The sequence below is a fragment of the Equus asinus genome, chromosome 8 (genome assembly GCF_041296235.1).
Source record: "Equus asinus isolate D_3611 breed Donkey chromosome 8, EquAss-T2T_v2, whole genome shotgun sequence".
NCBI lineage: Eukaryota > Metazoa > Chordata > Mammalia > Perissodactyla > Equidae > Equus > Equus asinus.
Window position 1 is genome coordinate 2,164,503 of NC_091797.1, and position 27,388 is coordinate 2,191,890.

The window sequence follows — 27,388 nt, forward strand, 5'->3', positions numbered from 1 at the left end:
TGTTCCATTAGCTTCATGGATTTGTATACCCCATTCATTCCCAAGGTTTGGGAAGTTCTCAGCTATTATTTCTTTAAATAAGATCTCTGCTCTCTTCTCTTTCTGGTATACCTATTATCCTTATTTTGCCCTTTATAATGGAGTTTGATAATTCTTACAGAATTTCTACATTTTTAAAAAATCTTAAGTCTCTCTCCTCTTCTACCTGCATCATTTCTAGGTTTCTATCTTTGAGCTTGCTAGTTCTCTCTTCCACAGGGTCTGCTCTATTTTTAATGCACTCTTCATCTGAGTTTTTTAGCTCCAGAATTTTTTCTGTTCTTTTTTAGTGTATCAATCTCTTTGGTAAAGTATTCCTTCTGTTTATGCATTTTATTCCTGAGCTCACTGAACTTTCTTGTAGCTCGCTGAGTTTCTTCACAATAGGTAGTTTGATTTCTTTATCAGTTAGATCACAATCTTCCATGACCTTATGTTTGGTTTCTGGAGAATTGTTCTTTGTGATGCCACATTACTGAAGCTTTTTGTGGTGCATTCTGAGTTATTCCTCTGCTGATGCATTTGCCGTAGCAAACACGCTTCTTATTTAGGTATAGCTTTGTTTTGATTAAAACTTTTCAATCGACTAGAGATTAGAAGCCTTTCTTTCCTTTTCACTAGGTTGTGGTACAGCCCTAGTTTTTGGCTTCTCATACCTGAGCTGCCTCTGGTTCTATTTGAGGATATGCACATTTCACCTTCCACTGCCTCTGTTCTGGGTGTTGCTGGTACTCTCGTTGTTGCTGTCTGTGCTTCTGGGGGTCACTGATGCCTTGTTTTTGCTGGTGTCACTACAGTTGCTGGTTTTGCTGTCAGGGGCGCAGGGATGGATGATGCCTCAGCCACATCCAGGATCACCTGGGTCAGAAGCTCTGCTGTGGTGGGGAAAGCGGGAAGGTGGGGAGCCACGCTCACAGGTCACCGCCTGTGCTGCTGCCTATTACTCTATGGCCACAGGCACTGCTGTGGTTGAGATGTCGGAGTTTGGTGCATGCCTCCTCTGCCATTACAAGGCTCTGAGTGGAGGCTCCACCTCCACTGCTGCTCCACTTCCCATGGACACAGGTGCCACCACAGTTGGATGGCTGGAGTCACACATGTGCCTAGCTGCTGTCCACCACGTTCTCTGGGGCTGGGGAAGGCTGGCTCAGACAGGGATCCAGGGTCCTGGGCTCTGCCTCTGCTGTTCCCCCATTTAGCCTCCTCCATGTGTTCCAATCCACCCAGTTTCCTATGTACCAATGTGTGGATCTCTCCAATGCCCTGGCATGTTGTGCAATGTAGTGTTTGTTGGGTTATGGATGCTTTACTCACTGTAGACTAAAGGGGAGAGACAAGGGATCCTCTCACGTGCATGATGATGATGTCACTCAGAAGAGTACTTTCTTAGTTCAGAGACAATCTTCACAAACACCCAAAACATTATAAGCTTACTAATTTTTAAGATGCAGAATTCACCATTTTTAAATAACTTCCCAGTAGAATAAGTGATTTCTTAAATCTTATATATATACATGTATATATATAAAATGTGTGCGCACACGCACACGAGCACACACACACACACACACACACACACGATGTCATCAGCTATCTAAAACACTTTGCCAAGAAAGGCTACCTGGATACTTGAATAGTTTTTTTCACACTCCAAATATTGCTTAGATTAAAAAAAAGCCAAACTTTTGTTCTTGATATAATTATTTTAGGTACTTAAAAAGGTTAGACTAGACCAGGTTTACTCTTCTTCATAGATTTTTTCTTCTCTCCATCATAAAGATATAGACTTTACCATCTTCCATAACTGTTATTCTAAACTTTAATAATCATATCAAAAGCTTTTACAGTAACTATTTCTAAAGAGATAAAAGCAATGCTACCTTTATATAATACATGCCCCATTTCATGGAAATAACCTCTTATCTAAGATAGCTTCTCCCATATGTATATTCTTGTGTGCAGGGTAGAGATCACATTCCAGTTCTGACTCTTAGTCAAGTTTGGTTAGGTCTCTATGCCTTAATTTACTAGATATAAAACAGGTATTTATTCATTCAAACATTTACTGAACACTTATTTTAAGCTCAAAAATGCCACGGGTACAAGGTATGGCTAAGTTTTTTTGCCCTGGTCTTCATCTGTTTCCCTATTTTACAGGGTAGAATATCTTCTTGATAGTGACCTAGTTTTGACAACGCAGATTAGGACAAAATCTTGAAGAAAGCTAAAACAAAAAGATGGGAAGACTCTGGATTCCCAAATGGTTTCATGGAACACAGGTGTCCTACCTACCTAGACTGCTCAGACATTTATGTCTTATAACTACATTACAGCAATTACACATAAGCTGTACCCTAACTAATATATCCCTGCTTCAGGCCATCTTCAAAAAAGTAGCCAGATGATCCTTTATACTATATATTATATATATATTAATTGTAGTTATATGTTATATATAATATAATTATGTATTATAATATGTTACATAATAATACATATTATTGAAAATAATTCAAATTTTCTCTCTCTCCTCTGTGCCAAACCCTGAATGGCTTCCCACCATGTTCAGTAAAATTGCCTTACGATGGGCATATGACGACAGAGATAATCTGGATCTTCTGTAACTTCCTGACTTCATCTCCAACCAGTCTGCCCACTGCAATCACAGGTGTTTCCTTGCTATTCCTCAAATACACAAAATACATTCCTGCCTTATTTGCATTTGTTCCCTGGAACACTCTTCCCTCCCAAATATCCAAATGACTCACTCCTTCAGTTCCTCCTAGTCTTGACCCAGATGTCAACTTCTCAGGCCTTTCCTGTCCACCCAATCTAAAATAGCAACTCTCTTCTCCTGGAAAAACCTATCTCTTTCCTCCTTTAGTGTTTTCCTCAGTGCTGACCTCCATCTTATTTCTCTCCACTGAAAAGTAAGCTTTGTGAAGGCAGGAACTTCTGACCACTCTGTACACAGCTGTATCCTCACTGCCTGATACATGGTGGGCACTCAATTTAAAATGTAAGGAACAACTGGGCCGGCTCAGTGGTGCAGCGGTTAAGTGCACGTGTTCCGCTTTGGCGGCCCGGGGTTCGCCAGTTCGGATCCTGGGTGTGGACATGGCACCACTTGGCAAGCCATGCTGTGGTAGGCATCCCAAATATAAAGTAGAGGAAGATGGGCATGGATGTTAGCTCAGGCCCAGTCTTCCTCAGCAAAAAGAGGAGGATTGACAGCAGTTAGCTCAGGGCTAATCTTCCTCAAAAAAGAAAGGAACAATTAATAAATTAACATTAAATAACCCATAAATACTAACTATTATTATTATTCTATTTAAACCCAACCACCTTGAAGAAAGGAATTATTACATTGATATATTGAAAACAGAGACATGCATGAATGAACTTTTATGATAAAATTCCGTCACCAGTGTAAGTTCGAGGCCTGCTCACAATTTTCTTTACTCTTCCTCTCACATCCTACTGTGCTTTTTTCCTATTGTTGCTGTGTAATTTTCCTCAAATCCAGGCCTTTTATCAATTACTACCTAAGCAGAAACATACATGTACAGATCCATAAGAGTGATGCTGATAAATCTGTTCTTCATTCTCCCCAAAACCAGAAAAAGATTATTTTTATTTTTATGTTTTAGTAGAAGAAAAAATTCAAAGGAGAAGGGGCTAAAGGAAAAGGGGCAGGCAAAAGAGGAAGAAAGGAAAAATTCAGAGGACTCCCAGAGTCAGAGGGGATCTGTCTGACCATCTTCTCACAAATGGCTGTTTTCCCATCATAGGGAGGCAAGCACTACTTGGCTCCAGCCGACCCTAGCTGCCCCAGCATTATCAGAAGCTTCTAAATTTCCAAGAAGAAACTGACAATTCTTTTTCCTAAAGGTGTAATCTCCTAAATTTTAGATGTTGCCAACTAGGTAAAAAACAAACAGAGAAAACCTGTGTAGTTCCGACCAAACGCATCTGCAGGGCGACTTCACTCAGAGTTTGCAGTCTCTGACTTATATTCTTATGGTACTCTGTTTATCAGACAAAGGATCTTCCATGAAACAGAAAATCCTGGCCTGTCCTCTCAAGAATGAAAGAAGTTGAAGGAAGGGCTTCCTTTCCTTTACCCAGATGACGCCTCGGAGACACTCCTTTGTGAGGAACCGTCCGCCCGACCAGAAGCCCCGAGCTTCACCCCCTCCGTGCGGTCTGCGGCTGGCTCAGAACCTGTTGCTTCAATCTGAGCCCGTGAAGCTATGGGAACCAGCTGACTTACCTGAGACTGCACAGTTCACCCTGTTCTCCTGGCCCTGGCAAAGGAGCCTAAACAGAGTCATCTGAAACGTCTGTCTGTTCAAGCAGGGCTCAGGAAGGGGCTATTTCCTAGGTCCCTAGTGGAGTAAACTGCAAACCCCAATTCAAAGAAGCCAGGGGGAACTTCAGCCAGGAACTGACTAGACACTACATGAGAAACTTATGCCCAAAGGCTCTTAGATATGACAAGGGATTTTTCTGCCACTCAAACCTGACAGTGAGTATAATCTGACAATTATCTTGTAACCTCAGGAAAAGTGATCTTACACCCAACAGAAAAAGAACGTAAATATTTCATTAATATGTTGTTTATATTGATGACATCTTGAAATAATAAAATTTTGGATATGTTGGGTTATATAAAACATTATAAAAATTAATTTTACCAGTTTATTTTGACTTCTGCAAATGTAGCTAGAAAATTTTAAATTACACATATCTCAGATATTTCTACAGGATATCTTAGTCTAGGAATACCAAGCCATCTCTTTAATTGCTGGAGTGTATAGTAACTGCCCCAGAAATAGCACTAGGTGCACAAAAACCAGGCATAGCTTCTAAGACCACAGGGATGCTCAGTCCCAATGGGTCAGCTGAGGGACTTCCAATATCCACAGAGAGAGTCCAGGCATGGATACCTGAAAAAACATGGGAGATGCTCCTACACCATCTACACTGACCCTAAAACAATAGTTAACCCATGTGAACTCAGTCTGAATTCACGAGTGTTTCAGAGACCTAAAAGAGGATGCGGAAACATCTGAAACTAAGAAGCACAGCTCAGAGGTTTCTTAAGATGGACTGGAGACCACAGGGGATGATCAGATCCTCTCACAGAAATCAAAGAACTAACAGTCTTGACTCTTCAACTTTGGACCCAGAATAGATGCTCTGAGGATGTTCTTTCTCCTAAGGCAGAGGGTAAAGCAGCTGAACAAACTGGAGATTCCAGACACTCCTTTTGTCAACCTACAGAATAAAGGGACCACTTCTACCAATTATGGAGCCAACAGCTCCAGCTTCTAAATTCCATTCCCAAGTTAGCTGCATGGGACAAATGGGGTCAGAGCCTGTAATACTGACATTCCCAACTAAGGATGCCCAATCTTATGTATAAGTTAGGTACTACTCTACATAAGGCAAAAATCACCTATGGACCAACTTACCCTTAAAAATCCCTTAGAAAGGCTCCATGTTGGCAATCAATATATCATCTCTCAATGAGTAAAACACATTCACTTTTCCTTCCAGCTTTAAGAAAAAAATTCTCTGTTTCTTTAGCTGAACAGTAGCTAACATAGTAAACTAGCATTGAGGGGCCATACTGTACAAAAAATATACACATCTTCAAATGTTCACGTTCAATGCATTGAGAAGCTCATGTTATGACAGACATACAGGAACTGATACCAAATGAAGGAACATCAAATTCAAGCCAACCAGATGAGGGGCTCACACTATGACAGTATGTGGGGACTGAGACTGACATTTGGGATCTGGGACCAACAGGAGGAAGAACATTTAACATGAACGGTTAAATAGGAATCGATAGGAACAAAGGAGGCTAACCCAATCCATTTAATACTAGCTGGTTAATTTTGGCTCCATTTTCATGGGCCTTCTTCCAATGAATAAGCAGGAAGCCCAAAAGAAGGGCATCCCTAGAAGCCTCCAGAATGCTGTTCTCACAACCTTGTCAAATAATAAAAGACTTCTGAAACAGCCAAGTTCTGAGGCAAATCAAGGAGACTAGGAAGGTGGGTTCTTGGGAGAAGGTGCGCTCAGCCGTCACCTTTCCTAAGTCCCACTCACCCAGGGCTTAGCAGAACTCTGACCCACAGAGGCTCAGCCCCTTACAGCCTTTGAGCTAATCCTGACCAAGCCACACCAAAAAGGAATAAACAGGACAATCAGTGACGGCCACCTGGATTAGTCCTGCATCTCTAACCCTGCTATCTGGTGTAATTCTAGCCACCAAAGTTGGTTAGGTCTGCATCGGGTGATTCAGTCTAAACATCCAAGCTATGGTCTTATTTCTTGATTTACATTCAGTTCCCTTTTTGATTGGCTGAGGCCCTGACATCCCACCCAGCTTTGTAAGCTCCCTCTTGCAAGGGCTAAACATGCTAAGTCACTGGACTATATCCTGCTCTAAAATGGCCAAGCCACTGTCATTTGCCTTGACTCTGAAGACCACCACCAACTCAGATGGCGTTTAACCTTCTTCTTGCCTTCACAATTATCCACATGCACAAGACACTTTCATCAGTAGCATCTCTCATCTTAAAAAATGATTCACAGCAAACATGAGGTTTCAGAATCATTACAGGAGAGGGGACGTGGAAAGTAAGGAAACAGTGGTCTAGAAACTTTTGCTGCCACTCCTCACCCATCAAAACGAACTCCTGAGGCCCAGCCATGTGCCACACTGCACAAATTATAGAAATAGTTAAGAGGCGAATAGAGTACTGAATTATTCTCTTTTGGGGAGAGGGAAAGAGGGAGATCTTCTGAAGGGAAGATAATGAGAATAGCCTGATAGACAAAATATATTTTAAAAAGCTTTGTTTCCCTGTTGATACCAAATACAGACCAAACAGTAATATCAAACAGGGACCAAGACAGACACACAGAACTTCTGGAGCACCTCCTCTCACAGTAGCGGCTCTAACCATGTTATTTCACTTAACTCTCATACACATCTGAAAGAGCTACGATTACTCCATTTTACAGGTGAGGAAGCTAAGGAGAAAAAGTTTACATAACTTATCCAAGGTCACACAATTAGGAAATAAGGGAAGAAGGACCAAAACCTCAAATGTGTCACACTCCATGGTCTGTATTTAAACTTGCATGATTCTAAAGTCCACACCTGAACTGTTACAGGAAACAGACTCAACGATCAGCCAGCCATGAGGCATATGTACCCTTACTAAAGAAAAACAAACCAGAACGCAACAACGAAACAAATTACACTTGATAAATTAACTACATTCAATTTTCCAGGTAATTAACATTATTCTCTAATTATGAAGTCTTCAAATTTCTTATATCTCACAAACACAAAATCTGAAGTTTTAAAGGCGTTGTTCTCTTCTAATTTCCTGAAAATTTGTGTTTAAACAGTTGCCTAATAAAAGTGAAATATATTATCACTAATCTCAGAACCGACACTTAGATTAAGTAAGCACTCTTAGAACACTGTTAATTTTGGATAACTGTGACATCACAATTTCTATATGATAGAAAACCCATAGAAAAAATATTTTTTAAACATAAGATAAAAAGAATGTTAGCGGGGCGAGCCCCATGGCCTGGTGGTTAAATTCATGTGCTCCACTTCAGCAGCCCAGGTTTGCAGGTTTGGATCCCAGGTGCAGATCTACACCATTCGTCAGCCATGCTGTGGCAGTGACCCACATGTAAAGTGGAGGAGGACTGGCACAGATATTAGCTCAGGGCTAATCTTCCTCAGCAAAAAACAAAAACAAAAACAAAAAAACCCATAAAAAAACAAAAAAAAACACATTAGCTACTTCTGAGAGTATTTCCATGGTCGACTTATTACATGAAAATGCAGTAAAGAAAGAGAGAAAGAACTTTTATTGCTCTTTATGGGATACTTAATAAAAGCTACCTCTAACATTATATGGACAATGGGAAAATAGGATTTAATTTATTAAAATCAGCTCATATAAACTCTTCAGGGACACATCTATGCTATAAAACAAACAGGCCAGAAACATAATACAGAATGCCTTTGAATATATCACGTTATTATATACCTTAAAAACCCCAGAATAGCCCAAATTACCAAAAACTAGTTACTTGTTTTAACATAAAGAGAAATGTGGGAAGAACCACAGCCATCATCTTCTATCTAGTTCAGGGATCTGCCCAGCATTCCTTCAAAGATTTTGTCTTACTGATTATCTCAACAGAGAACAATGCTCAGAACCAGAACAAAAAGAATCAGGATCCTCTCTGAAAACTATTCTTAGAAACAATGTTTTTTTAACAGCCTATGCTTTCTTGTTTTCTTTAGTCTACCAGTAACTCTGATGTCAGACAGACCTGGATTCTAATTAAGACTTGCTAAACCTGTTTTCTCAAATGGAAATAATATTTATAATTCGTAGGTCAAAAGGTAAGGCATAAAAAGATAATATACACAAATATATACAAAGCACTAAACATGGTACTTGGTGCATGGTACTCAATAAACAGCTGACAATATGACTTTATTTTATCTCAACTTTTAAACATGATTTCATTCAAGGAAATGTCTATTCAAAATAACGCAACTCATCTAAATAGGCTATTACTATAAGTTTCAATTACATGGCTTGAAAATATTTTCATTTATAGGCCACCGGACCTTAAAGGGAGAAGAGTTGGCTTCCAAGTAAGATCTTCGCAGGTGTTGGGAAAACCAGGGAAAAAACAAGGCAGTGAATGTTTCAACTCTATTCAAAGAATTTTTCTACTGATTTCACTCTTTACAGACATTTCTCTGGCTCTCCCTGCACAGAGGACTATTTCAGAACTCTTCTACCACAATGGGGCCCTCTGCAAGCATTATACATTACTATACTTATTATGATATATATTATACTTACTATATTTAACACAAAACAGTTATTAATTTTACAGAACACGACTGGTGACAGCCTTCATTCTAACCTTATCTGCCTGAGGAAAACAATTTTCAGTCTTAAAGTAAACCTGAGTAAGAACGAGGATGGTTTTAAAATCTGGGTTTCTCAATTCCAGAAGACAAAAGTGATGGCAAGAGGAACACAGGCTTCCAAGGTCTGAGAGCGTGACTGCCAGTGAGCCCTGACCTTGCTGCGTCGACATTTACAGCTAGCGGCATTTCCAAGTGAAGCCCACGACGCTGGCAACCTGAAGACATCAAAGAGCAGACGTCAAGATACCACTGCTCTAAAAACAATCACGAATGAAGTGGCTGCATCCTATTCGGCAACTGCCAGGGGATTTCAACGAAGGAATGCTTCTAGTTCAGATTATATGAAGAACCGGAGCAAAAGGGGATTTCATAAAACTTAACAGAAATGTTCCACAATACTATCAATAATAGACTTTTATATTGACAACATAATTTAGAAATACTTTCTATATTATGGATGGTCTGAAGAGACCTAGACCCATCAAAGGAAAAATACGATGACGTCCTCAGAATGCATTCTTGGTTGAGAGAGAGTTCAGAAAGATGGCCTCATCGAAGCAAGAATCACCTAAGGGGTTATTCAAGTCGAGAGATGTCTTAATGGTATAATATGCCTAATACCTTTATATTCCTGCTAAGAAAAAAGAGGCTAATTTTTACTAAATTTAGCATATTATTGATAACTAAGTATGTACCTGTTGAAAAAAGACCATCTTCAAAAATAAAATGTTGAAACCCACTGTGGAGGTATTTCACTCTATTCCTTCTGAAAACTCTAGACCTGCCCAGCACCCTGTGCCATACATACAACTTTTCTAAAAACCACTGGGTCCATTACAAATGCTTTTTTTCTATATCCCCACTCTGCTTCTTATTCTTATTCATTTCTAAACTTTCTTCCTGACAAACAACTCAAGAAAAAAAGCCAAAACACTACTCACTTCAAATCTTTACGCTCCCATCTCCATCCATTTATTTAAATACGCACACGTACATATCACAAAACTCGCTTTTAGGCAGCTTTTCCTCAACACCTAGAATCAAGGCAAAGGGGACCCTTGCCCTTTCTAATCCCTAAACAACCCCCCACTCCTGAGCATCTGTATCTACGGCAAACAAAGCTAAAAATGTAAGACAACAGAAACTTACGAAGGTAACCAAAGATATACATGTAACTCTTAACAGCTCCTTCCAGTCTCGAATCCTGGCCAACAAAGGGCACGTCTGTTCTGTACACCGAATGCTGCAGCGTCTCTTGCACCGTACATAAACATTAACTAACCCAAGCTGATCCTCAATTCACAGCATTCTACTAGACTTTTCACAGAACTCTGCATTTAAAAAAAAAATCTAAATTCCAGTTTGAACTGGGATTTAAGCATTCAATTATATTGTTACTATATAGTCTAAAACAGACAGATATTAAGTATTTACATAGCAACTTTTGTCTGTGGTGGCTCTAAGCATGTTTTAATTGCTAAGGTTTACTTTGCTATTGAAAGATTACTGGGTGGCCACCTTTTTAACCCGCATATTACAGGTAGAGACACCAAGGTATAGAGGTTAAGTGGTTTCTACAAACTAATGTCATGAGTCATCATAAGAGTTTAGATCTTCCGACTTCTACTCCTGTGCCTGCTGTTCAGCATGAATCTTTACATTAATTTCTAAGAGCACAGAAGGAACTCACTAAAAATACCAACAAGAATTTGTGGGCATTTACTTTTTAATTAATAGTTACTTAAAAAGACTTGCCTTTGAAAGGTGGGAAAGTTTCCTTCAAAAGCTGCAGTTATCTCTATTTGCATTGTAAAAATCATTTTTAAAAAATCTTAAAAGCTGAGGAGTTCATCACCTCCTACCATACACAATAATTGCTAGTTCTTCCAAAAAAGGTGTGTGTTTAATGACACCAGATCCTAAACTGTCTCTCCTTCTACTTTTACCTCCAGTAACACTTTGAATAGGAAACAACACTTTTTTGCCTTGGTGTTTCCCTTATGTACAACAGATACAAAAAAATTCAATTCCTACCTGACACAGACAATGTAAGGAAGAATTTACTGTTTGTGGACTGCTTTGAGATTCCAGAACGAAACACATAATCCAGGCGATCTTCAACCCTAGAATAAAGGCAAACTTCACTGAAAGTAATAGTTTCAGCAGATGACTTCAAAATAAGATACTATACCATTATTCATACAGAGACGTTTTATGTAAGCCAAATCTTGACCACAACGAAATGGGAGGAAAAACTTCCAAAACTGTTTAGAAAGTTCTTCTGTCCAATTCAAAAATTTAATACTTCTGTTTCACATATCTGTCGTTCATTAAGCACGATAATTCTACTAAGTTAGTAGAAACTGTATGCACTTATTAATGAGAACAGAGACCCTCAAGAAAATGATGCAATCAACTGCAATTGTAAATATACAAAACATCAAGTTAATAATGAATTTTGTAAAATAAAATTTGTTAAATTTCATTTAAGGTTAGTTCTTGGACACCCATATTTTCCGGAGGACAACAAAATTTCCAAGTGTTAACCTTATGTTCGTAGGTCAGCCTTTAATAAATCTTAACCCTTAATACTTTCATCAAGTCTGTACTCAAGTTGCTTCTCCCGGCGTGTCACGTAAACACAATTCTTAAAAATTAAAGCTTCAATCAGTAAGAGTACCAGGTTTATTACCACTGTCACTCTTTTGATGATATTTCCAGTCAGGAAAGAAAGAAGATGAGGTTTATTAAACTGGAAGCTAAACTAAGAATACTGGGTGGATACCTAGCTTAGGCAGAAAGCAGAAGAGACTGGAACTCTTCAGGGATTTAATAAAATGTCAAACGGACTGAAGTCAAGTGGCTCGATCTATGCATATAGAAAGAACGGTTTTAGAGAAAAACAAAACAAGATCAGATACAAGAAATGGGATGAGGATGCAAAAGGACGAGAGGACGGGGCCATCAGCCGGAAAGCGACGAGGCGGGGGACCAAGAGAGGCAGGAGGCCTCCGAGGGCAAGGTGGGGCGCAGGAGGAACTCCAGCGCAAAGCGATGCTGAAGCGCACACACCAGAAACCAACAAAAGAACCAAGACGAAGGACCCAAGGACGAAAATGAGAAGGAACGACGGCCAAGGAAGAGGTGACAGAGGCCAGGGCGAGAACCGGGGGCCGAGGTCGGGGCGTCGGGAGGGACCAGCCGGGATGCTCCGTGCGGGAAGCCGCGCAGGGTGAGGGGCCGCGGCGGGCGCGGGGCACGTGGGGCGCGGGAGGTCGGCCGCAGCGCTCCGGGAGGGGCCGGGCCGGGTCGGGCGGGGATGCAGCCCGGGCCGCGGGCGCGAGGGCGGGGCGGGCTGCGGGAGCCCGGGTCGCACCAGGGGCGCCGACAGCCCTGCCGCCGACCCCCATGGGCGGGGCCGGGTTCGGGCGCCGACGGGGCAGCGGGCGTGCGCGGCGAGGAGGCGGCGGCCGCTTCCTGCGCCCGTGGGAACGGGGACGAGGGGGGCGCGGGGGGCGCGAGCCGGGGACGCAGGGGACAGCGGGCTCACCTCTCCCCGGCGCGGCCCCGTCCGCCGCCTGTAGGGCGCGGGCGCCCGCGGTGCTGCTGGAAGAAGACGGCCCGGCCCGGCTCAGCACCATCCCGCCGCGGCCGCTCACATAGCCATCGGGCGCCCGCACCCGCCGCCGCCGCCGCGGAGCCGCTCGTCACCGCCGCTCGGCGCCCGGCCCAACGCGCCCGCGAGCATGCGCAGTGCGCCCACCGGCGCCGGGCCGGCCGCGCTACCTGCGCTCCTCAGGTCCCGCGGCCCCGCCCCCGCGCCTGTCCCCTCCCCTCTCACGGCCGGGCCCCGCCTTCGGGCCCGGCGCCCCGCCCCTCGGCCTCCTCAGAGCCCCTCAGCCGCCGCTCCGGCCCCAGCGCCGACCGAGATTTCCAGGGGTTTGTCCGCCCGGTCGAGCTCGCTCCCCAAGTTCCCGCGAGAACGGGAGGTTTGCGTCAATCCCGAGCGCGAGCCCGGTGGGAGCGCCCGCTGCGGGGTTAGGGAGACGGCCGGCTGCGCGGTCGGCGCCGAGCTAGGGCGCCCGAAGAGGGCCAAAAGAGCGCGCGCCGAGCCCTCTCCGGCCGCCGCCGGCCCGCGCGCGCCTCGGGACGGGAGCGAGGGTGCTGTGCGTCGGCGCCGGCCCCGCCGCCCGCGCACGGGGGTCGCGGGTCTGGAGAGATGCTGCTCTGGCTCCCGCTCGGTTCCCGACGCCCAGACACGCGAGGAGGGGCGGCCCGGTGGCGTCCTGCGCGCTCGGATTCCGGGAGCAGGAGCCCGCGCTCGGGACGGCCGTGGGGGACGGCGGTGCGGCGACGTGCCCCGCTCACCCCGGGTGCTGGCGCCGACCGGCGGCACGTCTGGTGGTGCGCAGAGCTCAGCGCGTTGCTCGAGCGCAGTCAGCGGAGGAAGGAGACGCGGCTGCGGCGTGTGCGTCCAAGGGCATTGGGACGCGGACGGCGGTGATGCTTGTACGACACGAGTGCACTTATGGCCCCGAACCGTGCTCCTAAAAATGGTTAAAATGGTAGATTTTATGTGATGTATGTTTTACCACAATAAAAATGATTTGGAAAGAAACAGCTCTGTGCACTCATTTGGAAGTCGTGGCGATGCCTTGTAGTTTAGGCCATTTAGGGAGCAGGTTTTGAATATAATTTAGCCTTTGCTTTTTCTTCTCCTTAGTCTGTATTTTTAACGTGATTCTAAGTGCCATGTTGTCCTATGATAACCAGTCTATTGGCATTTGCATGAATGGCTTGCTTTCTTGGTTCGTAATAGCCCAAAACGATTTTACTATCCTTTCCTGTAAGGGCCTTTATTGTTTTTTTTGTAATTTGAATTGTAAAATTGAAAGCCTTTTTCTATTCTTTTAGTTCTGTGTCTCTTGGGAAAATATACAAAATATCCAATTCAAATTTCCACATCTATGCCTTCTCTAAAACACACCCTGTGCCCACTTTCTTTCCCTGTTACGTGGTCTTTTTATTCAAGTCACATTTTAAGACGTCTATTTGCGAGAAAGTACGAATCTTGGAGGATACCAACAGGAATAACACAGTACTTGTGATGCGATGGGTGTAGTGCGGAGATAGATACACAGGGAACTACTGGAGCTCAGAGGAGGAGCATGAATCCAGTTTAGGTTGGGAAAGGTAATAAGTCAGGAAAGACTTCCAGGAGAAAATGATTCTAGAGAGCTAATGAAATGCGAGGGGTGGGGGATAAAAGGGGAAAGGAATCGCTTGAACAAAACTATGCAACGAGAATCTGATCTTTGCACAGAACTAAAACTAAGAGCAATTTGATGCCACAATTTGGGAGTGTGAGGCCAGAGAAGAAGGCAAAGGTCAGATCGTGGTGCCCTTTGAAAGATTTCAGGAAAAGATTAATTCAGCTAATATTTTTGATTACCTATTCAGTGTGTGCCAAGCACTGTACTAGCTACTAGGATTCAACGAAGATTAAGAGTCAGTCCCAACTCTCAGGGAGTTGACGATCTAGTAGCGGGAGACAGGCACCTTAATGTCATTAAGAGTTAAAATTGGGGTAGGCGCATGGTTCTTTGGGAGCCCAGAAGAAGGGCACTTAACCTAGAGATTTAGACGAGACTTTCTGGAAATTATTCATCAGCCGAAAAATATAAAGTAACCTAAAGAAAACTGGAAAAATGGTAATATCTCCTGACATACAGACTTAGAGGGCAGAAAGCATTGATCTAATTGTCAGATTGCCTGGGTTCAAGTTCTAGATTCTGCAGTGTACTGTGTAATCTCGAGAGTCTCCTAACTTCTCTAGGTCTCGAGTTTTCTCTCATAACAAGAGAATCACATTGCATAGTATCTAAGGTCCTTTAGAAATTTCATGATTCTAAATTTACTTCCCATTTATCTCTCCACGTTTTGAGTCAGCCTGTATGCTGCTAATTAACATTTTTGTGTCACATTTAATGTACATTAAGCTAAGTGTTAGGTTATATGTGTCATTTTCTATCCAAGTCATGAGTGCTCAAAGAAGGCAAGGTTTGGAATCCTTTTTATCCTGTAGTTGGTTTACATGATTTGACTTTGGCGTAGAATGTTTTTGAATAGTTACTAAATCTTTCTCACTGGAATATTCCCTTAAACTGCAGATTATGTTCTCTCTCCCCTACACAGTTACACAATATTGGCTCAGCTAAAGATTGAGACACTAGGAGAAATGAATATTGTAAATTTGGAAATAGCCCTGTGGAAAAATGTCTGTATTTGTCCGTTGCTAGACATTAATTCAATAGGCAAATAAGCCTGCTTTTTCCTTCCCAGACTTTATAATTTTTAAACTATGCCTGTTGCTGTAGGTAGGTAACTATCAACTTTAAAATTTTAAATTAAAAAAAGATATAGTCAAAATTATTCACAACTTTTTCCAAGAATGTGATTCTTTTTGGCATTTTATACAGGAAATTCTGAATTCCTTTTTTTATCTTTTTATTTTTTGGTAAGAATCGGAGTATTGTCTAATAAATAATTATAATATTAACAAAATACTAACGCCCCTTCTGGGGCAGTCACTCTTGTCTCCATGCAAAGTAAAGGATTAATCATTTGCAGACACTTGGGTGAGTGCCCACAGTACTCAAGGGTAAGGTTTTATTTTAAAGGTTATATAATCTTAACAACAAATATGAGATGGAGCAAAACCAAGTTTCTTTATAGGGCTTCCTTCACAGGTTACTAACAGCTACAAACCAGAAGGGCAACTGTGTTACTTCATAACTTAATGTTGTGACATTGTTTCATGACTTAATAGCCATGGCTTTTCTGGAGGAACCACCAGATAAAACTCAGTTACCAATATTTTCTTGCTGGTAATGTAATAGCAGACCTTCAAAAACTTTTCTTTCCTCTTTTTTTTTTTTTTTAAACTGTTAATATTGCTTGCTTCAGAGAGGGAAACCAGGATGCTGGGTGCTTCCTGAGGAGAGGGAAAGAAGACTTTTTCTTGTATGTTCTTGCGAGTTTGAACCTAGTGATTGTATTAAAGGAAAAAATATTTGAATCCATGTAAAATGAATGAAAATGTTAAAATGCATATAGCATAGCCTTTAATAATGATATAAAGAAAAAAACCATGATAGCTACATAATTGATTGAACTGCAAACAGGTTTTTGCTATGCAGTGTGAAAGGGGTAGTCAAGCAGTGATGTCTTGGTTGTGACTCAGCTGCTCTGGATTCCTCAAAGACAGAGTGTCTGCTTGGATCATTCAGAGAGAAACTGTCAGACAGAAGACATTCCTCCCACCACCATCCTGCTGAATCATTCCTGTGAAGTATAATTATCTAGTATCAAGTGACAGTAATGAAATGATTTCTGAATCATTCTCTTCCTTACATGCTTGGAGCTCACCATGGTGGGGTTTTTAAATAATATTTATACTAGTTACCATCTGATCTATGATAGCATACATGTTAGGGCACTATCTTACTCTTCTCATGACTCACAGGTTCCTATCTTGAGTCCTGATCTTTAAGCCAACTCTAGACACATGGCTTCTGCTTCCTATCAGCCCTGTTGCTTAGCTGTCCTGCTGACTCCTCTTAACATATTCCACACTAGTCTCCTCCTGCTTGCCTTTCCCTGTCACATCCAGCTCCATCTCCCTCCAAACCTTCTAGTTTCTGTTAATGACCATCCTTTCGCCCATTTACCTAAACTCAGAACCTCACAGCCATGTTAGTAACTTCACGAATTGAGCACATAACAAAAATTTGAAATATCTTTCCAATATCTACGACCTCACACATTCTGCATAACTTTCTTTTCTAGCTTCCTGATCTGTAAGATGGATATCATAATAAGAAGCTACTTCATGGGGATGTTGTGAAATTATTACAAAGATCTTTTATCAAAAAGAAACGGTACATGTTTTTGATTACAGACATGAATCACTTAACAACGGGTCACGTTCTAAGAAACTTATCATTAAACGATTGTGTCTGTGCAACCATGGTAGAGTGTACTTACAGAGAGCTAGATGCTGTAGCCTACTATACACCTAGGTTATACGGGATTAAGGGACCACTGGCATATATGCAGTCTGTTGTTGAAAAAAACATCCTTATGCTGGCATCATTGTATTCCTGTCACTGGCAAGAGTAATTAGAAGTAATGATAGATTAATAAATCCATCGAACTTATAATAAGAGGCAGCCATACTTAGTGCTTAAGTCTCTTTTAAAAGACAAGACATACAGCTCTAGACTCCTATGTCAATGTGAAGACCACAGAAAATGCAAAATTAGCCTCACGTGTTTTAAAATCTCTTCGGCAGAAAAACTCTTCTCTGCACTTCTTAAGTTTTTGCACTGGGAATATTGATGGGAACACAGTAGAAGGGGAAAAAACTATAATAAAATCATTTTTCTATATTCCAGTTATCATTATGCTTTCTTTCTTTCATGGTCAACTACTAAATTTATTTATCCTTAGACTTACTTGAAATATGTAACAGTTTCCAAATTTATCTTGGGTACAGAACAAAAAGAGTTTCTTGTATTAAGAAATACAGTTGTCTCCCCTTACCCATGGGAGATACATTTAAAGACCCCCAGTGGATGCCTGAAACCACCAGTAGTACCGACCCCTATATATAATGTGTTTTTCTTACACATACCATACCTGGGGTAGTTTAATTTATAAATTAGGCACAATAGGAGATGAACGACAATAATTCACAATAAATTAGAACAATGATAACAATATACTGTAATTTTATGTGACTCTCTCTCAAAAATATCTTACTGTACTGCACTCACCCTTCTGGTGATGATGTGAGATGATGCAAGGTTACCCCAGTTACCCCAGCTGGCCACAGGTAACTGAAGCTGCAGCTAGTGAAACCAGGGCTAAGGGACACTACTGTGTGAATTTCATTCATTATTTCCATTATGTCTTTAAAACCTACTTAAACCATTTGTGAAAAAAAAAAGAAGGAATTTAAAGAGATATGGGAGGTGAGTAAATAATTAGCTTTTGGGTGATTCTATTTGTGGAAACTTGAAGGGAGTGCAATGCTATGTGCTTGCTTTTACAAGTTAAGGGAAAATATTCTTGGCAGTTGCTTTTCATTTTTGTTGCTTCATCACCAGAGAGAATGTAAGAGCTAGGAGTTGACAGAGGACCTTTTAAGTTATTACTTTAAAAAAAAATCTTCAAATAATTTTTTTGTGGTTGTTTTTTTTTTGCATTGGAAGATTCGCCCTGAGCTAACATCTGTTCCCAATCCTCCTCTTTTTAGGAAGATGAGCCCCGAGTTAACATCTGTGCCAATCTTCCTCTATTTTGTATGTGGGACACCTCCACAGCGTGGCTGGTGCGTGGAGTAGGTCCATGCCTGGGATCTGAACCCACGAACCCGGGCCACTGAAATGGAGTACACAAAACTTTAACGACTCAGCCATGAGGCCAGGCTCTCTAATAATTTTTATGTTGGTTTAAAATGGTCATATAAATACTATATTGTCAAGATTGAAATTTGTAGATGAAAATTTTACAGATGTTTTAAGCAAAACCTCATTCGATTTTTAAAGTAGTTTATTGAGAGACAATTGATATAAACTGCACTTATTTAATATGTACAATTGGGTGCATTGATGCTTGTAAAATCGTCACCGTAATCAAGATAGCGAACATATCCACACCCATGAAAATTTCCTTGTGCCTCTTCGTAATCCCTATATCCTATGATCTCTCTATACCCTTCCCCACCTGTGCCCATCTCTAGGCAAGTACTGAACTGATTCTCTTCACCATAGATTATATTGCAATTTTTTTTTTTTCTGAGGAAGATTTGCCCTGAGCTAACACCTGTTGCCAGTCTTCCTCTTTTTGTATGTGAGCTACCAGCACAGCATGGCCACTGACGAGTGGTGTAAGTCCGCACCTGGGAACTGAACATGGGCCACCAAAGTGGAGTGTGCTGAACTTAACCACTAGGCCATCGAGGCTGATCCTGTATAGCAAATTTTATATGAATGGAATCATACAGTGCATACTTCTTTGTCTGCTTCTTTCACTTTGCACAGTTATTTTGAGATTCATCTATGTGTTGCACATGCTGATTGTTGGCTCCTTTTTGCTGTTGAATAGTAGCCCATGGTATTGGTCAGCTCTGTCACCACAAGAAAATACCATAGACTGCATGGCTTAAACAACAGAAATTTATTTCTCCTAGTTCTGGAGGCAGGGAAGTCCAAGATCAAGGTGCTGGACTATTTGGTTCCTGGTGAGAGATTTGTTTCTGGCTTGTGGACAGCCACCTTCTCACTGAGTCCTCACATCTTGGAGAGAGAGAGATCTCTTTCTTCCTCTTATAAGGCCACCAATCCTATTGGATTCAGGTCCCACCCTTGTGACATAATTTAACCTAATTGCCTCCTAAAAGCCCCGTCTCCAAATGCAGTCACATTGAGGGTTAGGGCTTCACCCTGTGGATTTGCAGGTGGGGCACAGTTCAGTCCACAGCAACCATTGTATAGATACACCACACTTGTTTACCCATTCCCCTGATTATGGTTCTTTGGCTTGTTTCCAGTTTTGGACTATTACAAATAAAGCTGCTATGAACATTTTTACATGTATTTATATGGACATATGCTTTCATTTCTCTTGGATAACTACAGAGGAATGGAATAGCTGGGTCATATGGTAGGTGTATGTTTAATTTTTAATGAAACTGTCAAACTGTTTTCCCAGTGATTGTCCTAATTTACGTTCTCACAGTGTATGGGAGCTTCAGTTCCTTTACATCCTTGATCTTTTTAATGTGAGCTATCCTAATAAGTATGCATTGTGATTTTAATTTGCATTCTGTAATGAATAATAATATATAGAACATTTTTCTTATGAAATGCTTTGCCATCCAGGTGACTTTGGAGAAGCGTTTGTTTAAGTCTTTTGCACATTTTCTTAGTGGGTTTTTGTTTTCTGTTGAGCATTCTTTACATATTCTGAATATATATCCTTTAACAAATGTATGATTTGCAAATTTTTTCTGCCAGTCTGTGACTTGTCTTTGCATTCTCAATAGTGTCCTTTGATGAGCAGAAGTCTTTAATTTTGATAGAGTCTATTTTATCAATTTTTTCTTTTATGGATTGTGGATTTGGTGTCATATCTAATAAATTTTTGTCCAATCGAAGGTCACAAAGATTTTCTCCTATGTTTTGTTGTAAAAGTTTTAACGCTTGAATCTAAAATCCACTTTGAGTTAGTTGTTATATATGGTGTGAGATATGAATTGGTTCTGTCTTTGCATATGGAAACCCATTTGCTCCATCACCATTTGTTGAAAAGACAATCCTTTCTCCACTGAATCGCCTTTACACTTTCCTTGAAAATCAAGTGATGATGTATGTGTGTGTCTATTTCTGAACTCTCTATCCTGTTCCGTTGATCTCTTTACATATATTTGTACTAATATCACGATAGCTTGATTAGTTTTTTAAGTCTTGAAGTCAGGTAGTAAACATTTTCCAGCTTTATTCCTTTTCAAAGTTATTTTGGCTATTATAGATCCTTTGCATTTCCATATGAATTTTAGAATCGGCTTGTCAGTTTCTATAATAAAGCCTGCTAGGATTTTGATTGGGATTGCGTAGAATCTTTGGATCAATTTAGGGAGAACTCACATCTTAGCAATATAATGCTCCAATCAATTATTAATATATCTTTCTGTTTGTTTAGGTCTTTAATTTCTAGCAACACTATTTTAAGCTTCAGTGTACAGTTCCTGCACGTCTTTTGTCAAATTTACCTCTAAGAATTCCATATTTTGATGCTATTGTAAATTTTATTATTTCAATTTAAATTTCCAGTTGTTGTTAGTATATAGAAATACAATTGATTTTTTATATTAATGTTATATTCTGCAACTTTACCAAATTTACTTAACTGTTCTAATAGCTTTCTTTGTACATTCTATTGATTTCCTATATAGACTATAATGTTGTCTGTGAATAAAGACAGTATGCTTTTTTTTAGTCAGGAAGACTGTTGTTTCTTTTTCTCGCTTTATTACACTGGCTAGAACCTCCTGTCCATTTGTTGAATAAAAGTGGTGAGAGCATCATCCTTGCCTTCTTCTTAATCTTAGGGGAAAAGTATTCAGTTTCTCACATGAGGTATAATGTTACCTGAAGGGTTGTGGTTTTGGTTTTTTTTGTTTTTTGGTAGATGTCCTTTTTTAAGTTGAGAAAATTCTTTTCTACTCTTGGTTTGCTGAGAGTTTTCATCAATATTGGAAGTCGAATTTTGTCAACTGCCTTTTCTGAATCTATTGAGGATATAGTGTCTCTTTCTTAGTCTGTTAATATGGTGAATTACATTGAGCAATTTCAAATGTTGAATAAATTTTGTAACCCAAGAATAAGACCCACTTGATCATGATATATTATCTTTTTAAAAAATATACTGTTGGATTCAATTTGATAAAATTTTGTTTAAAATTTTTCATCTATGTTAATGAAAGATATTGGTCTAGATTTCTTTTCTTGTAATGTCTTTATCTTGTTTTGGTATCAGGGTAGTGCTGAACTAATAAAATGAGCTGTGAAATACTCCTTCCTGATTAATTTACTGGAAGACTTCACGTGGAATTGATATTATTTCTTCTTTAAATGTTAGAATTCTCCTGTGAAGCCATCTGGGCTTGAGGTTTTCTTTGTAGGGAAATTTTTAACTACAAATTTAATTTTTTTTTAAAAGATTGGCACCTGAGCTAACAACTATTGCCAATCTTCCTTTTTTTCCCTGCTTTTTCTCCTCAAATCCCCCCAGTAAATAGTTGTATATTTTAGTTGTGGGTCCTTCTAGTTGTGTCATGCGGGATGCCACCTCAGCATGGCCTAACGAGCCATGCCATGTCCGCACCCAGGATCTGAACCAGTGAAAACCTGGGCTGCTGAAGCGGAGCGTGCGAACTTAACCACTTGGCCATGGAATTTCTTTACAGATTAAAGCAATTGTGGTTGTTATTTTTTCGAGTGAGCTTTGATAAGTCGTACCTTTCGAGGAAAATTTGTCCATTTTATTAAGGTCTCAAACTTATTGGCATAAGGTTTTTCATAATACTCCCTTATTCTTTAGTAAGTATAGAAACTTTAGCAATGTTACCTCTCTCATTCCTGATATTACTATAGTTGTGTCTTCTTTTTTTCCCAGTCTGGCTTGAGGTTTGTCAATTTTATTAATTTTTAAAAAGAGTCACTTTTGTTTTCATTGATTTTCTCTATTGTTCTTCTGTTTTCTATTTCATTAATTTCCACTCTGGTCTTTATTATAATTTCCTTTCTTTCACTTGCTTTGGGTTTTGTTGTTCTTGTTCTAGTTTCTTAACTGAGAGTGTTGATTTGAGACCTTTTTTCTTATCCATATGTGTGTTTAGTAGTTTGTTTGTTTTTTTTTTTTTTTTTTGCTAAATACTGCCTTGGCTATATCCCACAAATTTTGATGTTTATTTTCATTTTCATTCTGTTCAAAATACTTTCTAATTTCCCATTTTATTCCATCTTTGCCTCATGGGATGTTTAAAAGTATGGTATTTAGTTTCAAAATATTTGAAGATATTTTAGAGATATTTTTCTCATTGATTTGTAATTTATTCCATTGTGATCAGAGAATGTACTTTGTATGATCTGAATTCTTTTAAATTTATTGATACTTTTTTTTAAATGTATGCTTTTTTTTCTCCCCATGCCCCAGTACATAGCTGTGTATCCTAGTCGTAAGTCATTCTAGTTCTTCTATGTGGGTTGCCGCCACAGCATGGCTTCATGAGCGATGTGTAGGTCTGCGCCCAGGATCCGAACCAGTGAACCCTGGACAGCTGAAGCAGAGTGCAAGAACTTAACCGCTCAGCCATGGAGCCAGCCCCTGTTGGCACTTTTTCAATGGCCCAGAATATGGGCTATTTTCATAAATATTCTGTGTGCACTTGAAAAGAATGTGTACTCTGCAGTTATTGGGTGGAGTATTCTAGAAATGTCATTTATGTCAAGTTGATTGATAGTATAGTTCAAGTCTTCTATATCCTTACTGGTTTCCTGTCTACTTGTCCTATCAGTTATTGAAAATTAGTGTTGAAATTTCTGATTATAATTGCAGATGTGGATTTGCTATTTCTGCCTATGGTTTTATTAGCTTTTGCTTTCTGTATTTTGAAGCCCTTTATTAAGTGCATATATGTTTAGGATAGTTAGGTCCTCTCAAGAAATTTATCCCTTTATCATTATGAAATGGCCCTCATTGTCCCTGCTATTTGTTGCTATGAAATCTACTTTGTCTCACATTAATACAGCCATTTCAGCTTTCTTTTAATTCATGTTATTAGTATATCACTTTTAATCTTTTTACTTTTAACCTATTTGTGTCTTTATATTTAAAGTGGGTTTCTTGAAGGTACCATACGGATGTGTCATGCTTTTTTAATCCAAACTGACAATCTGCCTTTTAACTGGGGTGTTCAGACCATTTGCATTTAGTGTAATTATTGACATGGTTGGGTTTAAATTTACCATTTGCTGTTTGTTTTCTATTTGTGCCATCTGTTCTTGGTCCTTCTTTTCTGTCTTATTTTGCTTTAATTTTTCTTATTGATTCCATTTCGTCTCCTTTGCTGGCTCATGAGCTGTCAGTCTTTGTCATGGTATTTCAGAGGTTACTTTAAGGTTTATCATGTCCATTTTTTAACTTATTACCATATACTTTCAAGCGATAGTTCACCACCTTACATGTAGTATAAAAACTTTACAACAGCATAATTCCATTCTCCCCTCCCAGCCTTTGAGCTATCGTCATACATTTTACTTCTATATATGTTGTAAACCTCACAATGTATTGTTACTATTTTTGCTATAGACAATTATTTTTAAAAGAAATCTAAATATAGAAATTCTTGTGTATTTACCCACACAGTTGTCATTTCTAGTGCTTTTCATGTCTTTGTATTGATCCATATTTTCATCTGGCATCATTTTGCTCTTGATTGAGGGTCTTTCTTTAACATTTCTTTTAGTGTGTTTGTGCTGGTGGTGAATACTTTCTGCTTCTGTATGTTTGAAAATGTCTTCATTTCACCTTTGTTTTTAAAAGATATTTTTACAGGGTATGGAATTCTAGATTGACATTTTTTTCCTTTCAATATTTTAAGATGCTGCTCCATTGTCCTCTCACTTGCGTTGTTTCCAGCAAGAAATCTCCTGTTATCTTTAGCTTTGTTCCTGGCTGTGTAATGTGCTTTTTTCCCCCTGTCTGCTTTTAAGATCTTTACTTCATCCCTGGTTTTGAGCAATTTGATCATAACATGCCCTGGTATAATTTTCTTCATGTTCTTTGTGCTTGAGGTTTGTTGCATTCATGGATCTATGGGTTTATAGTTTTTATCAAACTCTGGAATACTTTTGGCCATTATTTATTCAAATATTCCTCTTGACTCTTCCCTTCTTTCCTTCAGGAACTACAGTCCTACCGCTTGTTTGTGCTCTGTTTGGTTTTCTTTCCTCTGTGTTTCCTTTTGGATAGTGTCTATGGCTATGTCTTTGAGTTCAGTAATATTTCCTTTCACACGTCGCCTCTGCTGTTAATCATATCCAGTGCATTTTTCATTTCACACATTGTAGTTTTTCCCTTTAGAACACGGATGGCAAACTATGGCCTATGGCATAATCAGCCCATGCCCTTTTTTTTGTACAATCCATGAGCTAGGAATGGTTTTCACATTTTTAAAGTCTTTTTTAGAAGACTGTGTGATGGAAACTTTAAGTGGCCTACAAAGCCTAAAGTATTTAGTATCTGGCCCTTTATAGGAAAAGTTTGCTGACCGTCACTCTAGAATTTTGATATTGGTCTTTTTTATATTGCCCATATCCTTCTTTAACATGTTCAATATTTCTTCTAGTTTCATGAATATATGAATATAGTATAATTAGTCTTTTAACATCCTGTCTACTAATCTGTATTATATCATTTCTGGGGCAATTTCAGTGGATTGATTTTTCTTCTTATGTTGGGTTATATTTTCCTGCTTGTTTGAATGCCTGATAATTTTTTATTTGATGGCAAACATTTTAAATTTTATCTTGTTGGGTTTTGAATATTTTTGTGTTCCTGTAGATAGCCTTGAGCTTGTCCTGGGGTGCAATTAAGTTACCTGGAAACAGATGGATTCCTTTCAGGTCTTGCTTTTAGGCTTTGTCAGGTGGAATAAGAGCAGAATTTAGTCTAGGATTAATTTTTCCCTAATATGAGGCACAAACCATGTGAGTGCTCTGTGCTGTCCTGTGAATTACGATGTCTTCCACTCCATATGGTGGCAAGAAGCACTATTCCAAGCCCCGTGTGGGTTCTGGGACTTGTTTACTCCAGTCCTTTTTGAGTGTGTCTTCCCCAACTTCGGGTAGTATTTTTACACACCAGCACCGCTCAGTGCTCAGCTGAAGATTTTTGGGGGCCTCTCTGAAATTCTCTGAGCAGCTCTCACCTCTCCTGTCCTCTATCCTGTGAATTCCACCTACCACGGCCTCCCCCGACCCCCACCTCCATCACCTCACTCAAGGAGCTTTGCCTGGGTTCCCCCCCGACCCACACTCTGGATACTCTTCTCCATGCAATAAACTAGAGAAATTATAGAGCTCATCTCATTTGATTTCTGTTTCACAGGGATTATTGTTCTGTTTTGCCTGATATCCGTTTTCTTCAAAACCATCATTTCATTTTTTTCAAGTTGCTTTATACAGGAAGGGGTGAGTAGGTAGGGGAGTAGTGAATTCAGTCCTTGTTACTCCATTCTGGCCTTGTGCAGACACTTGTTAGATGTTTTTTAAGTCTCCTCAGAATTTAGCACCTAGTTGTCTTTCCAATTTCTCCCTGTCTTAGCTCAATGGGTCGTCGTTCAGTCTTGTACTTTGGTTCACTTTCTTACCCCTGCCTGAGGTCCCTTCCACCTTTTCTAGATGCAGTACTATAGCATCGCTGTGGTTGAATGTTTGTGTCCCCCCAAATTCGTATGTTGACACCTACCCCTGACGGTGATGGTATCAGGAGGTAGGCCTTTGGGAGGTGATAAGGTCCTGTGGGCTCTGCTCTCATGAAAAGGATTGGTGCCCTTATAGAAGTGGCCCAAGAAAGCTCCCTTTCCCCTTCTGCTATGTGAAGACACAGTGAAAAGATGCCATCTATGAACCAAGAGTGGGCCCTCACCAGATGTCGAATCTGCTGGTTCTTTGATCTTAGACTTCCAGCCTCTAGAACTTTGAGAAATAAATTTATGTTGTTTATAAGCCATCCCTCTATGGTATTTTTTTATAGCAGCCCAGACACACTAAGACAAGGACTTAGATACCACAGGGTTTTCTAGTCTCTTAGCACTAAAATAAAAGGGCCTTCCAGTTTCCTAGAGAATTCTTACTTTAGATTGTCCTCACCTTAGCATCATGATAGGCCCTTTATTCCTGAAACTCTCCTTTCTCTGAAAGATACTTTCATAAAGTTGAGAAGATTTGAGCTAGACTACATCTAAAAGCAGAAAATATTTACTATTTAGCTTTGTCCAGGGAACACTAGTCTTCTACCTGTCCATTTGGTAGGAGGAAAAGACTATTATTGCATTAATAATCTGAAAAACTGGATTCAAACTCTAGTGCTGCCACTAACTGCGTGAATCTGGGCAAGCCGTGTAACCACCCTGGCCATCAGTCTCTTCTTCTGTATTGTGAGCAGAATGCTAATGTCATAAGCTCCATTAGTCTGTGATTCTCCTCTGTAAGTTACCTTGTCAGTTCTATTCAACTTATTGCTTTCATTACGCCTTTGATGTTTTCTCAGGATATTTCATTAAGCAGAAGGGGGATGAGTAGGGTAGATTTGGGGCCTGTTTTGGTCTGGTCAATTATTTACAAGTCCTCAGTTCGAATCTGAATATTTTGGGGAGTTTTGGTGATTGTGTTTATGGGGTAATCACAAATGCTTCATAGGTACTGTCCTGGCATGGAAGATATTCATCTTACTTTGAGTTTTTCTGGTATATGTTAGTATGATAGTTCTTTCAAGGTAGAGAACGTGTTTTACTCTTCTTTCTGTCTGTCAGAGTGCCTTGTACAAAGCAAGTTCCAATAAATGTTGTACTGTATATTTATGCTTTCACAGAGTTTATCTCATTTAATGAAACAATTCATGTTAAGATAATATTTAATTTAAAATTCTGGGCCTCTGAGAAAAAATTTCAAATAGAACTCACTTACCTTCTTTTTAATCTTTAAAGAATTAATCTAT

The 27,388-nt window shown here is 40.0% G+C and overlaps 1 protein-coding gene across 11 annotated transcripts in view; it reads right to left on the reverse strand.

The window, feature by feature from the left end:
- The window catches only part of FAM135A (family with sequence similarity 135 member A), a 113,042-nt gene extending 100,313 nt beyond the window's left edge, over positions 1-12,729 (reverse strand). For 9 of the 11 annotated variants that reach the window (XR_011504910.1, XM_070514617.1, XM_044776974.2 and 6 more), the window contains exons 1-2: positions 12,591-12,729; positions 11,075-11,163 (exon numbers count right to left, since the gene is read on the reverse strand). The gene's annotated coding sequence lies outside the window, so the exon portion shown is untranslated. Of the gene's footprint in view, positions 1-11,074; positions 11,164-11,825; positions 11,890-12,590 lie in introns of those variants that run through there. The other 2 variants (XM_044776962.2, XM_044776964.2) reach the window with 2 other exon arrangements.
- Positions 12,730-27,388: the final 14,659 nt, after the last annotated feature.